Below are 5,706 nucleotides of genomic sequence, written 5' to 3'. Positions count from 1 at the left end.
AATGGGGTTTGGGAAGTGGAAGTCAGTGATCCAGTGAGAACGTAAACAGGATGTATCATTAGTTGGGCTTCTCCAGAAAATGTGTGTGTGTTTATGTGTATATATTTTCTAAATTTATTTCTATTATTTAGTAAAGAGAGGATACCGATGCTTTAGATTTTATCAGGTAGGCAGTTATGAAATAAACGGGTGCTTCGGTTTTTTTATCTCGCTTTGCTTTCTGGAAGTGACCAAAAGGAGAGCAGGCAGGAGGGGAATGGGAAGCGATTTTGATGGGAAAGACACCTCCCTTATCATATACACCACCTCCTCAGCGGGAGCTGATCCTGCAGTCTTGAGGTAGGATGTCTTCTTTTCCAAGAAATCTGTTAGTGGTCTTAAGGCCTTCCACCAACTGTATAAGGTCCATGCACATGAATGAGGGTCGTGATTCCTCCACGTGTACGGAATACCTGCATGGCAACACCTAGCCTAGCATCTGCTTAATAACTAGGTGCCGTCACCTAGCCCAGCTGACACAGAACTGTCACGCACTGATGGGAGCAGTGGGATGAGGACAGGAGCTTGGGAGACCTCAGAGTAGGAGTGCGCGGGGGCCGAGGTGAGTCTGGGTAGTTCTGCTGGGAGGGCCGTCCTGGGACTGCAGCCTGGACAGGACCGGGCAGGGGAGTAGGTCACTGTGGGAGGGGCAGAGCCTGGAGACCAGGCGGTGAGTTCATCTGCACTTCCCAGATATTTAATAATAAGGTAAACTGAGGATCGAAGGGAAAGTGGTTTTTTTTCATTTGTACTTTGTAGGCTCAGGAGAAGGAAGGAGACAGGTGGGAGAGGAAGGGAGGTGCAATGGAAAGGTAGAAACGGAGAGGCTGGTAGTCGGATTTCTCTTAGTCTTATTTTTTTTAAACTTTTAATTTTATATCAGGGTATAGCTGATTAATGTCATGATAGTTTCAGGTGTACAGCGAAGGGACTCAGCCACATGTATACATGTATCCATTCTCCCCCAAACTCCCCTCCCATCCAGGCTGCCACATAACATTGAACAGAGTGGTGGGATTTCTTTGTGGATGAGGGGAGACCTTCTCCCTCAGCAACAGGGCTGAGAAGAAAGCACAGCTCCACACAGGCCACCCAGGACAGTGAAGACCAAGTGCTGGCTAGGGCAGGCAAGGACAGGAGTGTTCCAGAAAAGGGTCCCTTCTGCCTGGAATTCTTCTTCCAGTGCCCTCCCCACTTTCTTGCACCTCCTTTAGGCTGCCTTCCAGATGCTTCGGGAACTCTGCTCTCCCCCCACACCACTGTCCTGGGCTCCCAGGTGTGGGGACCCCAGCAGATGACCTGTGGCTGCTCCTCTTCCCTTTCACAGCAAGCCAATGGCACCGTGCTGGCCTCAACTGCCCTCTCCTCTGCTCCTGGACCTTCCTTGCACTGCCGAGCGGCTCCGCACTCTCCCCTGATCTCCACTGGTTCTCAGTGGGCAGTGTCGGACAGCAGGCAGTTTGAGTATCGGGAAAGTTAGGCACACCCCAACCTCACACACACACACACACACACACACACACACACACACACGGAGAGATTTTTTTCAAAAGTAACAAGAACGTATAACCTGGCAGATTCGGATCATTCTTTCTCTTCTTTGGTGGCTTAGTTTTTATCTTAAATTTCACTGTGGGAGGCATCACAGCATTTAGGGCCTCCGAGGGCTTGATCCAGTCCTGCCTCACACTGCTCTGCCTGCAAACATTTCAGAGCTCAGAGGATGCGGTGACACAGCCTAGAAACAGGCGCAGCCCAGGAAGGGCTCAAAGACACAGAGGGCGTGTGCCCTCGCCGCGGCTTTTTTTTTTTTTTTTTTTGCACAGCTTGAAAGTTCAAAACACGCTGGAACACGGAAAGAAAGGTATTTGCCTGGGTGACTCAGACATGTTCCAGCATTTTCCCACAGGCTTCTGCTCGTCCCAAAATAACTGCAACCCTGGATCCTGTCCCTTGGCATATGATTACTTTGGTATAATGTTACAGAGCAGCGGCCACACTCACATGGGTGTTGCAGGAATGCACAGCCCAGGATGAGGCTCCGTGCTGTAGAAAAAGGAAGCGCAGAGACCACAACACGGAGAAGTGCTGACTCGCCAGAATCATCCAACCCACAGAGCAGGGCCTGGGTCAGCGGTTACCTTACATAGATGGGGAGAAAAAGACCCAGAGAGGGAAATGGTACACCCAAACTTACAGTTTGGGGATTACAAGAGAAAGCTGTCGGAAGAGCTGGCCCTAATTGCTCATCAAATAATACTGATTTTTTTCCCGTTTTAAAATTCAAGTATAGTTGCTGTACAATATGATACAAGTGGGGTGTCAAGGCTTCCCTGGTGGCTCAGATGGTAAAAAATCTGCCTGCCAATGCAGGAGACCTGTGTTCAATCCCTGGGTTGGGAAGATCCCCTGGAGAAGGGAATGACAACCCACTCCAGTATTCTTGCCTGGAGAATCCCATGGACAGAGCAGCCTGATAGGCTACACACACCATGGGGTCAAAAAGAGTTGGACACGACTAACATTTTCACTTTTACTACAGGTGTACAGCATAATGATTCACAATTTTTAAAGGCTTTACTCCCCTTATAGTTACTGTAAACAAAATTGACTATATTCCCTGTGTTTTACAATGTATCCTGGTAGCTAATACAGATGTTTATTCCTAAGTCATCATCCCTTTAGCCTTGGAATGCTAAGTCAAGGAAGTTTGAGGGCCTCGTGGTCAGCTAGGGTGCCCATGTGCCAGGTCTGGACAACAAGGTGGGTATAAGGTGTCATAATGGACCTGCCCTCAGGGGACTTAAGAGTCTTGCTTAGGAAATGACTAGATGCTAAAACAGCTGGACGACAACTGGCCCCTGGCAAACAAGCTGAAGGCTGGTGGGCGTTTTGGGAAATGAAGTCTGAGAAGAAGGGTTCTATCCCAGCAGAGAAGGTCTCACAGAGAGGTGGGCCCCCAGGCTGGGTGTCGACTCAGGTGGGAATGCCTGGAGGGGAGCAGATGCAAGGTGAAGGGGAGAGAGGAGCTCCAGGAACCTTTGGAAACGAAACACTGGGCAGCAAGTGACCCTAGCACAGATGCCATTACTGAATAGTTTGAAGTTGGGAATTCCCAGTGGTTAGGACTCCTTGCTCTCACCGCTGAGGGGGAATTAGGATCTGACAAGATGCCTGGCACAGCAAAATGGAAAAATAAAATTTCCAAGTCCCTTGTTTTATCTGGGAAGCAGGAATAATTTCATAGGATTTTGACATAATATATTTTTAAAAAGAACCAACTCTCTGACCAAGGGAGAGGTGAGAGATTATTCTCAAATTTTTGTGGTACTTACACAGAGTCCTTTCTGTCTTGGTGCTAAAGATGAGGAGAGCAGAGTGCACTTTCACATCTCCTGGGGCCTGGTTCAATCCTTCTCCTGCTCCTAGGTCTGCGGGCACCTGTCACTTCCTTTTCCCTCACCCGTCACACAAGGACGTCAATTACAGCTAACGCCTGTCATGTGCCACGCACTACTTTCACTGCTTCCATGTCTGATTTAATCACCCCACCTCCCCATTTATGGGCTTCCTTGGTGGCTCAGTTGGTAAAGATTGTGATGGCTTAGTGGTTTAGTCGCTGTCATGTCTAACTCTTTGCGACTCCATGGACTGCAGCCTGCCAGGGTCCTCTGTCCATGGGATTTTCCAGGCAATACTGGAGTGGATTGTCATTTCCTTCTCCAGGGGATCTTCCCGACCCAGGAATCAAACCCAGGTCTCCTACATTGCAGGCAGATTCTTTACAGACTAAGCTATCCGCCTGCAATGCAGGAGACCTGGGTTCAGTCCCTGGTTGGGGAAGATTCCCAGGTGGTTTAGTGAGTAAACCATCCCCTATTTTACAGCTGAGGAAACCAGGAAAGAAAAGGCTCTGTTTGCCCACTGTTTCAGAGCTTTTCCGTGAGGCTTTGATTTGATCCCAGGAGTTCTAAATCAAGACTGTTCTGAACTAAAACGTTCTCTTAAAGAGCATTGGCATAATTAAATAAGCTGAACCCCTCTGACACTAGCAAGACAGTTTGCTTTATGTCCCTGACTCCCACGGAGGCAAGATAGGCACATTAACAAGATCCTTGCAGCCAGCCCTACACTCAGCCTGTCACCACCATGCAAGGCCAAGGGACCGCCAACACAGGCTGGATAACTCCTGCCCAGTACCCACGTGCCATCTAATTTTGATGGCTGAAAACATTCTAACTGCACCAAAGGGCTACCTGCTGATAATCTTCAGTGATAAAATACCCACCTCATTCAGTGACCACTTAAGAACCCTTTACGTTGAGATACACTGAGCATAGGATCAGGGTCTTTTCCATTGAGTCAGTTCTTCATATCAGATGGCCAAAGTACTGGAGTTTCAGGACTGATGCTGAAGCTGAAACTCCAATACTTTGGCCACCTGATGAGAAGAACTGACTCATTAGAAAAGACCCTGATGCTGGGAAAGATTGAAGGAGAGGGAGAAGGGAACGACAGAGAATGAGGTGGTTGGATGGCATCACCGACTTGATGGACATGAGTTTGAGTAAGCTCCGGGAGTTGGCGATGGACAGGGAAGCCTGGCGTGCTGCAGTCCATGGGGTCGAATAGAATCGGACACTACTGAGCGACTGAACTGAGCATAGATGCCCAAGTCATCAAAAAGATGGTCGCATTCTTTACACTGATTCATCTAGTGAAAAACAGTCCAGAAGGCTTTTTGCTTTTTATTTACACACTTGTGTTTCTAGAATCATTGTTGTTGTTAGCGGCCAGCTTATACTCCTCAAATGAGTTCACCGCGTAAAGATGTTGGCGGACTCCCATGCGAATGACTTCAGCCTTTCTCATCAAGCCGAGTGGCAAGCACACCAGTGTGTATTTTTGTGCAGCACTGTCAGGCACCAATATTAAACTCAATACAGTCATGAGGAATTCAGCTCAGGGATTCAGCAGGCTTCCTCACAGCTCTGAGATCTCAGGCCCATCTTTCTCTTTCTTCTCAATTTCCACTTATGTGACAGAACATATCTCCACATTCTGAGGCTGGGATACTTCCCAAGCTCTTAAAATACATTAGTCCAGAAAGATCCTTTCCCCTCCAGTGGCTTCACAGTGCATCTGATCCCTAACCCCAGTGACTTCGAGGAACCCAATCTGGGAAGATATACCTGGTCCCAGCCTGGCTTGGTGACTCAGAGAAATGTCAGATCAAGATGACCCCAAGACACTCACAGAACACGTGCCCAAGCCCCAGTGACCTGGACTCCAGGAATGCGTGGGCCAACCTCAGGCAATACTGGAAACTGGTTTCTCTGTGCACTTTTGAACCCACGCAGCTGCTTGGTGAGACCTGCAGGTGGCCTGGGGCCAGGTGGGCAGAGATGCACCTCGGCTGGGGCAGTCAGAGAGGTGTGATGGGCACATTCCCATTACCTGGGTTTACAGCCCTGGGTCTTCCCAGGTTCCGGCTGCAACCTGAGACAGAAAAATGACCAAGACTCATTTTCTCATGGGCCACACCAGTAGGGATGTCACAAATCCCAGAGCAGGCTTGTAAACACATCTGCTGTTTATTTTTCCTGAAGCCAGTGCAAGTCGATCTTGATGCTGCCACTCTTCAAAATTCAGAAACCACAGAAGACA

Source organism: Bubalus bubalis, chromosome 23 (assembly GCF_019923935.1).
Source record: "Bubalus bubalis isolate 160015118507 breed Murrah chromosome 23, NDDB_SH_1, whole genome shotgun sequence".
Lineage (NCBI taxonomy): Eukaryota > Metazoa > Chordata > Mammalia > Artiodactyla > Bovidae > Bubalus > Bubalus bubalis.
This window is presented reverse-complemented; position numbering follows the sequence as displayed.